General features: G+C 37.7%; 1 protein-coding gene and 1 long non-coding RNA gene across 12 annotated transcripts in view; one reads left to right on the top strand and one right to left on the bottom strand.

Moving 5' to 3' along the window:
• LOC148658504 (uncharacterized) overlaps positions 1–12,228 on the bottom strand; it is a 340,797-nt gene that overhangs the window by 143,251 nt on the left and 185,318 nt on the right. The window lies entirely within an intron of this gene.
• Positions 7,636–12,228, top strand: part of tead3a (TEA domain family member 3 a) — a 99,223-nt gene continuing 94,630 nt past the window's right edge. For 6 of the 11 annotated variants that reach the window (XM_088639768.1, XM_088639770.1, XM_088639772.1 and 3 more), the window contains exons 1-2: positions 7,654–7,812; positions 8,126–8,293. The gene's annotated coding sequence lies outside the window, so the exon portion shown is untranslated. Of the gene's footprint in view, positions 7,813–8,125; positions 8,294–12,228 lie in introns of all 11 variants that reach the window. The other 5 variants (XM_088639776.1, XM_088639778.1, XM_088639777.1 and 2 more) reach the window with 2 other exon arrangements.

The raw sequence follows: 12,228 nt of genomic DNA on the forward strand, positions 1-12,228 counted from the left end.
CGGCGACGTACAGTATATAAACGTATAGCCGTATTTTCGCCATGAATATACGTATACGAATTAGATAGGTTTAGATACCACCCTCTGTAGCTGGATCCTAGACTTCCTCACCAGCAGACCCAAGAGCTGTCAAGCTGGTGACGCCCCCATTCCCTCCCATCATACTATGATCTCTCCTAACTTCTTCCTGTACCCACAATGACTTTACTCCAACACCACTACATACACAACAACTGAATGCAAGCTGAAATTGTACTTAAAACTGTATTAGTTGTAATATTTATTAATCACCGTAGTATTTTTGCACTGTTCCCCAAATTACTTTTGCACTGTTTTTGTCCTGTTGTATTCTTTTCTCTGTTTGCATATTTGCACAGTTTTGATTACACTGTTATGTTATTACACTGTTATTGTTATTGTGTTACTGTCTATTGTCTTATCTTCTGTTCTATTTATATACTGCACCTGAGTGACTAATGAGAAACACTTTTCACTATACTAATAATAATAATGTTTCTTTATTAGCCCTATACAATTTCTTGCATTAGGAATTCGTCTTTTTGCATACCCCAGCTTTTCTCCAAGGAGACACAGACAGGGAGAGAAGCTTGGGGTCAGAGTGCAGGGTCTGCCATTGTACGGCGCCCCTGGAGCAGTTGGGGTTAAGGGCCTTGCTCAGGGGCCCAACGGAGTAGGATTCCTCTGCCAGCCACAAGATTTGAACCGGGAACCTTCCAGTCACAGACGCAGATCCTTAGCCACAGAGCCACTGCTCCGCCCCTCCGCCATTATGCATCTGTTTAAGTATAATGACAAATAAAATTGAATTGAATTGAATTGAACTGAAATGAATTGAATTGAATTTTCTGGCTTCTTGGTATGAGTGCATGTGTGCTGTGCCACAAATTAGGATGTTCTGCTGTCTTTTTAAAACCAGTTCATTCCATGCAATGCATTTTACTTAAGATATCTGATAAAGTATAATAAAAAATATGTTCTTATCAGTTTAAGATCTGATACATTTCCAATACAAATGGTGATGCACATTAGTTTGAAATGCTTCTGTGAGCTGGGCAGTCGCTATTTGATTTCAATGCATCTTGTTTGGTTTCTGGTAGAAGCTAGTGACAAGGACATTTTTTCCTGAATTTCAGAAATTATTACAGTGTTTCACATATACATCCTAATCAGTAATTGGGCATCTACACAGAAACTGGTCATCCACTGCAGAGCAAATTGTGGTTCAAATATTTAATCAACAGCATCCTAGCACTTGTTGACTTAATCATTGGTGTTTTGTAGGGACTCTAGGGACAATAAACTGACTTTATGTGTGAACATACCTATTAACAGATGTAGGATGATCAAATACTGAGTGGAGTGAAAATGCCACTTTCTTCAAACAGTCACATTTCACTGGCAGGGACTTCTAAAAGACAGAGACACTGTGTTCACTTTCAGTAGCCTCAAGTGTGTTTTGCAGATACTGGAAATTTGAGTTTAAGATGTATGAGCACTGTAATTCAATTACTGTAGCTGCAATTAAAAATCCTTAACACCCATTCACTCAAACACTGGAAAATCCATGTTGTTGGTAGCAAAGCTGTCTGTTAAAGCAGAACATAAATTATTGGGCCAACATGTTAGAAATCCTGATATGTGACAGACAATTATGTGCCAGTTCACTTATGCACACTCCAAACTCAGCAACAGGGATTGCATTATGGTTTTTTTTTTAAGATGTTGGAAGTTGCAGTACGTTGAGGTGTCAATGTCCCAAGAGAAAGGTTTGCAAGAAATACCTTCCATTTTTCGAAAAGACCCCTAACAGTTTGATCGGAACCTTGAAGTGTTTGTTATGTTTAATATGAAAGTGTAATTCACTTGATAAGCAACAAATGACGCTCTCTCAAAATAGAGCACAAACACCATTGTGTTGGTGGCATATTCATCTCTCTGAATGGACTAAAATGAGCAAAAATCTAACTTTGCTTTCTTAGCAACCATTTGGACCATTTTGTCTAAAAGGTTTTGACTTTACATTTTTAACTTAATTTCTTTGTGGCATATTAGACTTGTATTACAGGTCCCATTAAAAATTATTTTGTGTGCCAATAGTGGCACATATGCTGTAGGTTGGTGACCCCAAGCATAATCCATTAATGCATTGTAGCAGTATGCCAGGACTTGCAAAGAGGATAGTTCTCTTTGGTTTATCAATGCTGTGCAATGTCGCAGTCATTTACTGATGCAAGGGTGGTGATGCAGCAGAGGTAAACACTTAAGCAGACCTAACCACACAGGTAGTAATAGAATAATTAATTACTGGCTGGCAAGGCTTAAACAGCCAAGGTCAGTCAGTAATGAGAAGGGAAAGAACAGAACTGGCTGGAGGAGCATGGAAGACCCCTGCCTGCCAGCAAGAAAAGAAACGAAGTGTATCACAACGATCTGAGAGATACTAGCTGTCTGCATCCCTGGCGACCAAACAGAGAGGCCCCAAATTAGACCGCTCATCCCAGTCCACCGACCGGAATCTTGGACTCTCGGCTTGGGGACGCAACTGGCTACCAAGTCCCCAGAAGGAAAGGGGGCCGCACAGATCTGGGAGGCAACACTCCAAGTAGCCAGGGGTGCAGGCCAGCAAATCCACAGACCAATGTGCGGGACAGAAAAAGAAGTCTCCTCAGAGCACAGATGTGTTTGCCCCCAAGAATCCTCAGGGTGACCAGGCTAACAAGGAAATGCTTTCCAGACAGAGCGGACAAGGATGCTTGGATCCCCAGGATGAAACAGAAGTCTCTGCTGGGACACTAAAAGGAGACTTGAGAAAAAAGGAGAAAGAGCCCTAAACCCAGAAAGCCTGAGAAACAGGAGTGAGGGGAAAAGAGCCCTGAACCCATAGAGGAAGCCGCTCCAAAGAGGAGCTAGAAGGGTGGCCCGGAAAGGAGACAGAGAAAAGAAAGAGTGCAAAGGACAGGGCTAAACAGGATCAAAATTGAGCTGTAGGCCAAGAGGTGAGGGAACTGCACGGACAGAGCACTAGAGTCCTGGACAACGGAAGCTGCCTCCTGAATGCAGGATGGAACTGCTGGAGAAGGAGGCCAGAAGGGAAATGTCCAGGGATCCCAGGGCGGAGGCCAGGAGACACAGGTCATGCAGGTTAGAGGCTGTGATGAGCAGTGACATCCAGGTGTGGAGTGAAGTGGAAGGGGAAAGCAAAAGGCAGAGCTACACCAGGAGAATGTAACGACCGCCAGCCAGCAGTGATCAACCCACAAATGAGCTAACCAGTGCCAGCAGCGGATTTATAATAACAAGTGCCACCGCCGCACGTGTTAATCCATCAGCACACGCTCTACCGAGCGGCAGGCAGTTTAAACCATCTAAACTTGTTTCCCGCTCCTTGGTATTCATTCCTCTCCTAGAGAGCTCTTACCTTGCCTTTGTTTGAACGCCTCTTGCGATACTTCTCCCAGCTACTGAACTTCCTTTTGCCTTTTGACCACGAACTTGCCTAGCATTTTGGATTGTACGGCTGTTTCACTATCTTCCCTCTCCTTCGTCTGCATAGGATCCTCATACCTCATCACTGGGATTTGTTACAGAGAACCCTGGAGTCCTGATTGACATAAGCTGCCTCCTGATGTGGGACGGAACCACGGGGAAAGGAGGCCAGTAGAGAAGAGTCCAGGAATCCCAGGGAGGAGTCCAGGAGCCTCTCTACAGTCTGGTTCAGAAGATGCGGTGATGAGTGGAGGGATCTAGACTGGTGTCTGAGTAGACTGCATCAGCAGCAAGAGGTAAGTGGTCCAGCCCAGAGATCTCATCCCTGGCAAATCAGTCCGTCAACGTAATTGGGCAGCCTCAGCTACAGAGCGAGATCCTGTGCAAAGTTCCTAGGGAAAAAAGGAGAACACTCAGGTCTCTTGGTCTTGGAACAGGATCCAGATGCCAAGCCCCAAGGGAGAAGGGGATTTTGATTTCAGAGTGGAAACTTGGCATCGAGAACTACAGACAGGGGTGCAAACAGGCTTCGGAATCCAGGGTGAGTTGACCACCCAGAGAGGCTGCTGAGGCATCTGCCTGGGGAACCAGAGATCAGACGAGAAGACTGGGCAGAATAAAAATAAAAATGGAACAGAGAAGAAGTGCAGACGTATAACTGAAAGGGGGTGAAAAGAACAATTACAGAACACCGTTAAAGCGGGGCTCCATCTTTAAATAGAGTAATGGAGTAATTAATTGGGGAATGGAATAATTGATAATTATGTGCAGATATCCTGAAGAGGATTCGGTTATGCAGCAAATCACGGAATACCGTGAGCCCTCGTGAGAACATGATGGTTTCCCAAGGCAACCACTAGCCAAGAGACACTATATCGGCATGATCATGACAAGCTGCAGTTAATTTACTCAGAGATACACTATAAAGTAAACCTATGTTCACGGTCAATACCAGAAATATATACAATTTGGTGATCAGCCACAAACAGTCTGCTTACACAGCACCCTCTGGATGTCACTAATCATTTATCAATAAATCAAAATATTTGTGTAAATAACTATTTTTAGCTAAATGTATAGTACAAAAACATTTGGTAGGTATTTGTGTGGGTAAAGGGGCTTTATGCATATTAGTATTGGTATTTTACTTTTATTGTATGTATGCAAAGGAAGACAAAAGTAAATCCAAATGCATCAGTTGGACATCTGAAATACAAACTGGGATTTTTAGGATACAAATTGTCAAAAGCTACCATTCAACAATGTTGCATTCATGACTGAGTTGGGAAGAATTGTTTAACCTCTTTTAAGGTTAAACAATAAAAAGAAATAAACTGAACTTTTATGTTGAGAATATCCTCTGAGAAATATGGTGGGGTGTTGTTGTTTTTTTGCCACCTCCAATTGGGTCCTGGAGCCATTGTTAAGATAGGGGGTGATCTGAACTTTTTGGCCAAACTGCTGGTTCCCCCTACCAACAAGCTGACACTTGTCCAAATATGGACATTTGAGCACGACAATTATCAATATCATAAACCCAAACTGATACAGAAATTATTAACTGCACTCAAAGCAAATGGTTTTCACTGACCACCTCAACTTCCAGACCTCAATCCAATTGATTTGAGCTGAAGAACACAAAAATAAAAAGGATTTGAAGGAGAAATTCTGTTTGGAAGAATGGCCAAAATTTCCCTCTAGAAGTACCAGAATATCATAGCACACTAAAGGCTCTGTGTCTCTGTCACCTGTAGACCATGGCAGATTAATATTTTTAAAATATTTACTACAGGGATAAAAATGAATGGGACCCTTGTGTTTTCTGGGCTTAAATTACATAGGATAAATAACACTTTGTCCTATGCTAAATTATAAAGATGACAGTGTAACATATTTAGCATTTAACATTTTTTAAAGTAAAATACATTATCCAATACAGAAATATTTGTAATACATGATGTCTTTTTGTTCCTATGTCATTGGGGTATGAAAAAACATGTAAAACACTATACGTATACACAATGTTCAAAAATGATAAAAAAAAACCAAATTCAGTTTAGAGTAAATTAGCATTGTATGAAATTATTATATAAATCTATATTGTACCAATTGATTTAGAATTAATAATTAATATCTAGTTCTAAACATAGAATTAGCAAAATTGCCTTTCATTGAGTTTCCTTCATTCAGCCCCAATTTGCAGTGAAAGTCATTGCCCTCCAGACGGAGCTGTTGCTGGAGCTAAAGGCGTATTTAAGGAGAGTGAAGAACACTAGCTTACTTTCCAGAACGATCGCTAACTCTTGGGCATGTTTCCAAAGTCTTACATCATCGTATTTGATTTTATGGTCATTGGAGATTCTGCAAATGGAAGGCAGTTTAACCTTTTGCGCGTCATTGTGAAATTCAACACAATTCCTTAAGCACTCTATGCCAGTGGAATCCCTGTAGCACAGTTCTGTTCACGTTAAGTAATAGTGAGGATATAATAATAATAATAATAATAATAATAATAATAATAATAATAATAATAATAATAAATGTAAATACACTGTGATTTTAAAGTAAATAAAACTGTTCCCCTAACGGTGGAATTGGAAAATATATCAATACGGAAAGTGTAATGGAAAAAACAACAACTATAAAGTAAGTTCAAAGATACAGTATGCATTCTAGATTAAGTGTCTTTTTATTTGAGCACGTTTGACCCAACGTTTTTTTTTGCGCCAAATTTAGTGCCAGGTTTTCAATATTTTACGACAGCTGTTGTCAGCAAGGATATATATTTCCGCACTAAGAGGATATCGTTATATATAAGCGTTCTTTGAAGCAGACAGATCTTTATTTAAAAAAGTAGTTGTGCACGTTTTTGACAGTTCAGAATCTCAGACATTTACACCCGGGATACTTTGGAAACGATTGGAATGCAGAGCAGGTTAACGGCAACTGATAACTACTAATTTTTCTAAAGACACAGAGAATCCACAATATTGGACTCTTTGATTCAGTTTTCCATCTGTTGAATTTGACAAGCTATTTGAATAAATGTTTTGATAATATGGTAGATAGTTCTTCCAGTCACACACCAAACCATAACCCATCAGAATCAGGTGCAAAAATTGCATTTTAAAATATGAATGCGTTTACTTATCTTTTCTGAAATACAAGGAAAGCATATAATAGACACAAAAGACTGTTACTGAGTTATTCAATTTCAGCAAATATGTTAAAATAAAATAGATGAAGCCACACAGTGTATTGAGAGATATTTTCAATAAGTTGTATTAAGGAAAAGTGTAGGAAATCTTAGGAGAAAAGTAGTATTTCGCTTACAATAGATAATTGTTCACGTGGTATATATGACATTATATAATATATACTACCTGACAAAAACTAATTATACGAAAGGGAAATAAAATCAGTTTTGCTTGACAATAAAGACTAAAGTCTATAGATATATATGAGGTTAAGGATGTGACGTTTGATGGGCCGAATGTCCTCTGGTTTGCAACTTTTTCTTTCCTTTCAGCAAAGTTAAAATATATATACATGTCTATTCGTGCAGTTTAAGAACTTCAGAGCACTTCAAAATGTTTCAATGGAAGAGGAAAAACTAATTTACAAATGAGAAGTTATTTTCAGTTTGTACTGTCGTTCCTGCATTAAATGCTGCCACTATTTTATTGGGAGCTTTTGGAATTCATGTTAAGCCTCAAGATCGTTGTTTTCCAGGGTAAATTAAATAATTTAGTTAGGGATAATCAGAGGTCGATAACCTTACTATGATGTTTCTGCTTTAATTTTTAGCAATATCGAAAAGGGGTCAATCCAGGCTTAAGTGTAGGCTAGCAAAGTCTTGAGGAACAAAGGAGCTGCGTGAATCATGCAAATAATCATGTGAAAAACCATGTGTAATTAAATCGATTCTAATGGAAATGCAAGTACACCACACGCCGCATTTAAAAGCCTTTACACCCTGTTACTGTAATATTTTAACTTCGTACACACAGAATTATGCCCATACCTGTGAATAATTTTGAAACTTGTAGGGGTGGAGTTTTCAAGAAAGTATCTGCCCCCAACTTTGTTGATTGACGTTCACAGATCGCTCCTCCCTAAAAGTTTTTTTTCTTCGTTTTCCAGTGTCCTGCGTTGATTTCATACCAAAGTCATACTTCACATTCCACCTTTACTGTCAAACCCGGAGAAATATTTATTGAAAACAAAAAGCGGCTGAAAAATAAACAATCGATATTCATAAACTTTAAACTCACGTTGGAGTTAGGAGAAGCAAAGTCCTTCAAGGTGAGTTTATTAAATGTTTCCTTTGTCGTAGTGTTTTACTGAAGTTTTCACGCAGAGTTGCTGCTCGCTTGGTGAAGTTTTCAGATCTTTGTCATTTTTTGCATTTTTCCGTGGAACTCCCTAAGTTGGGGAGGGAAGAAAATAAATAGGATTGATTTTTTGTGTGCCTCTTTCTGTTTGAGTGTGTGCAGGAAATCATCTTAGCAGTCTTCTAAAATAAACTTTGGTTCTACGTGTGCTTTGTTTTATTTTTTCCTCCTTTGTCGAAACCGCTAAGAAGTTGAACATGATGTTTCTTTCTTTTTTCGCGCAGCTTCCAGGACGCGCATCCATACTTTCTTCAGACTTCTCCAAACTTTCTTTTTGTGGGGGATCTGATTTTTTTTACCCCGGGATTGACTAAAGGGAGAACGTAAAATAAGAAGTCAGCAGGAGGATTACTTCACTAAACCTAATATTTTAATTGCAGTTTGTTTTATAGGTAAGGACACCTTATTAGAACGTGCGTTTAAGTAGAGCACATTTCTTCATACTAAACCACAAAGTTAAGAAAATGTAGAAATACCTGCAATAAACTAATAGCTTACATTATCAGATATACTTTCAAAATAAATCTTTGATGTTTTATATGCACTAAAAATCATGTTGACCGAAGTCTTGTTTTGAACGCAGCATCTGTGATGACTCATTGTTCTGCTGCCTAGGTTTTTTATTGTAACAAGCAATAAAAGTTTTCAGTGACATTGTAATAATAATAATAATAATGTGGTCAGAATTTGATTAACCTCAAACGTTTCATAAACAAAGTTAAAACGGGTTCTTTCAAGAAACTTTGTTAAACAGAACTCTCGTTCAGGCTGTCGTTTTTTTTTTTGCCCAGCTTTTCTGCAGAAAAAAGAGATACAAATCTCCGGATCAGTCAATAGGTTTTTCGTGTTGGACGCGACTTTTTTCCGCTTGGAAGTCCGTTCACTCTCACACATGATTTATATCTACTTCAGATGCAGCTTTCTTAATACTGATAACTGGGTATTGTTGAGGGGGAAAAAAAGTCTTGCACATGAGAAACTGTATCTTAAAATAGAAAAAATACGTGGGCCTATTCAACATGTTTAAGACGAGGATGGGATAAAAAAGTCTTAATTTGAATAAAAGTAATAGTCAGGGCCACCCCGATGCTGAGGCGTAGTGGTGTTGTATGCCATGGTATTAGTATATTGTAACACAAAGAGCCAAGATATTATTATCCCAGATGATTTGGTCATGTTGACAGAATATCTTGGAAGTGCCCGGTATGGATTTGTGAAGCTAGCTTCGAGTGAGAGGGAGGTCTATTTTGAACAATAGGCAGTCGTTTCTTGTGCGGTGGTATCTCCATTACAGAACTCCTTTACACCCCTATTATGTCACTACATGATACAACTTCCTCGTGTTTTGTAATGATCAATATATCTAATCAACAAAAAATTGAGAAGGTTATTTAAAATGCTGTAATAAATCTCACTGTATAACACAAAGCATACTATCAGAAAAGTCAACCAGAGCTATATATGAGTTCTGTAGTGGAGAGAATACATTTGATAGAACTTTTTTGTATTTGTCCTGCTGTATTATTGGTATTACTTTGTGTTTTTATTAATTATGTAAAACAGTGGTATGTCAAATAAAGGTTTTAGCAATAAGTACAGACTGAAAGGTCAGCAGTTCTATATTCCGATGACATAAATATGCAGATTGTTATTTGGTGTCGTTCCATTTCATACAAAAGTGTTAATCAGGTTAAAACGTCTATTTTTTTAATGGGCGGTCAACATAGTGGGTGTGTATGAAACATATTTTTTTAGGAGAGTTATGGGTTGAAAATTGTTCTTTATTCTGTCCATGTTTTTAATTAGTGCTGTGAAATTTTAAGTTAATAATCATGAAAAACAGGTATGTTGGCTTACTGGTCAGCATTGCTGCCTTGCAAAGCTGGGTCCCTGGGTTAAATTCCTGGGGAGCTATCTATATGAAGTTTGCATGTTATTCCCGTGTTCGTGTGGGTTTTCTCCCATAATCCAAAAACATATTGGTAGGTTAATTGGCTTCTGGAAAAATAAGTCCTAGTGTGAGTGTGTGTGTTTGTGTGTGCCCTGCGATAGACTGGCTTGGCTTATTCTTGTGCTTGTTGCTAGCTAGGTAAGGCTTTGACTCCTCTGAGACCTGTACGGGACGAAGCGGTTCAAACATGGATGGATGCTGGGTAAATGTTATTCTGATATTCAGTCAGAATGACAATATCAGAAAAATATAGATTTTAAAACAGTTTAGGGATTCATGCAATGCTGTATCTCACAGGTGAAGATAACCAGTGATGGTTTTTAGTTTTATTTCAGGGTAAGGGAGAAGCTTTCATAAGATACAAATTATTCTGTCTGAATTGCATCCAACAACTTTGTGTTGTCCAACTTTGGCACTGTGTAGTATAAACACAGTGACTGATCTCTCCAAACGCACAAATGCAGTGTCCTACATTGCAGCTGTAAAACACTGTCAGCTCACAAAGAGCAGCTTTATTCAGTTCCAGAACAAGATGTTTCAGGGAGTTTGTGGTGAAAGTTACTTTCTGCTCAGATAAGCAAGTTTGCAGTACAGCTTCTTAAACAACACAAACCTTCTGTTAAATGTTCTTACATCATAAAACCTGAAAGAAATTGTCTTGATAGAAACTGAAGTATTTGTATTTCTACAATTATATTCAAATTGATACATCAATATGTTTTGAAATTACATTATAATATTGTAACAATGATAGTTTTTGTAAACCAGATATTCATATGTTCATAAATGTGTAGTTGCCAGCTATTGCTGTAGCTTGTAAAGCAATGCCCAGTATATTAGATACAACATTACTAATTTCTTTTTAAGTTATGAAGTATTCTGATATTAAAATGTCTATCCTTAACTTTTATGCACTGCTGTTGGATAAGATAAACAATCTTTGGTTATGTTAATAGATAAGTTAAAAATTACTAAGGAGTTCCATCTATTCATATCAATTATGGCTAAAATTTGACCAAATGCATAATCTAGAAATTTAAAAACACCTTGCTTAGACTGTTAGCACAGGGGACTGTAATACGGTTATTCCTGATTTTGTATGCTTTTGAGACAATTGTCATATTTTTCTTAAAACTTAAAATGTGAATAACTGTTATTCTTTTGTCCAGAGAATTACAAAATATGTCTTATGCTCTAGGTTTAAGCGCTGTGGCCTGTAGTTAGATAGGTATGTAATTTGATGGCTTTCCTACTGTAGTTTCTCTTTCATCATCATAGCTGTGTGCTTCTGCTGTCCCTTAGAATTGCGTTTTAGTTGGTGTATAACCCTGATTCTGTGTCCGCCTGCCCATCTCACTGCTGACCTCTACACTGAGTTTAAGTTGTGTATACCATATGTAAAAGAGTAATAGTCTGTTATAAAAGATAGATATGTCTTTGACAGTCCTTTAAGTCAATGTCCCTCCAGTTGTTCCTGATACTCTGAGAAGGGTACAGAAGTAATTGCTAACAGAATGTATGAACTCAAACTGGAAAAAAACTCAGATGTTTTTTTCATTCCTTTATAATGTATAAATCACTAAATACTTCTTATTTTAATAGCACATCTTTGCTTTTTAAGATTAAAACTGCCTTGTTGGTTAAACGTGTTGAGCGAGAGTAGACAGGAATTTCCAGTTTCCAAATAGGTTTCTAACAGTGAAAAGAAATTGTTTGTCTCCTTGTAATTTGCATTACCTTGAAAACTTAAAGGCAATGCCTTGTGGTTTTGTAAAATACTGTATCACAATTGAAAAACTGTTAATGATTTTGGGAACAGGCTGTACTATAGAAGCCTGTATTATATAAAACTCGTGAGGATACCTTTAAGTCTATTAATATATGTATGCTTCTTAGAGACCAAGCAGTAAAATGGGAATTCTCACCTTGCCTGTTTTTTGTCAGTCTCTGACAAAAGGTTTAACAGTATACTAACAAAAATGGAAAAATTGCATATTATGCTACTGCTAAAGAAAAATGTTAGACATTGAATTGGACAATATTTGATTGATTAATTAGAAAGCAAACCAGATAATTCTAGTTGAAAAAATCAAAATAAAAAATACTCACCAGTTATTCATGAAAGCCTACATCTGTTCATTGGGTTAAAATATAAACACTGCTTGCACATTAGTCAGCAGTTATCATCTTCATCTTTAAATAAAAGAAGGTTTGTGACAACTAAGTAATAAGAATGAAGAAATCTCCACTGTTTACAGAGGGGGTAGGTTGGGGTCTGGGGACCTTAATTTAATTAAAGCTATTTGTTTGTATGGGATGGCTGAAGGCATGTTGTGATGTAAGCACGTTTTTCTAAGGACATAAAATAAAGGTAGG

The sequence above is a fragment of the Lepisosteus platostomus genome, chromosome 7, assembly GCF_059453375.1.
Source record: "Lepisosteus platostomus isolate fLepPlt1 chromosome 7, fLepPlt1.hap1, whole genome shotgun sequence".
NCBI lineage: Eukaryota > Metazoa > Chordata > Actinopteri > Semionotiformes > Lepisosteidae > Lepisosteus > Lepisosteus platostomus.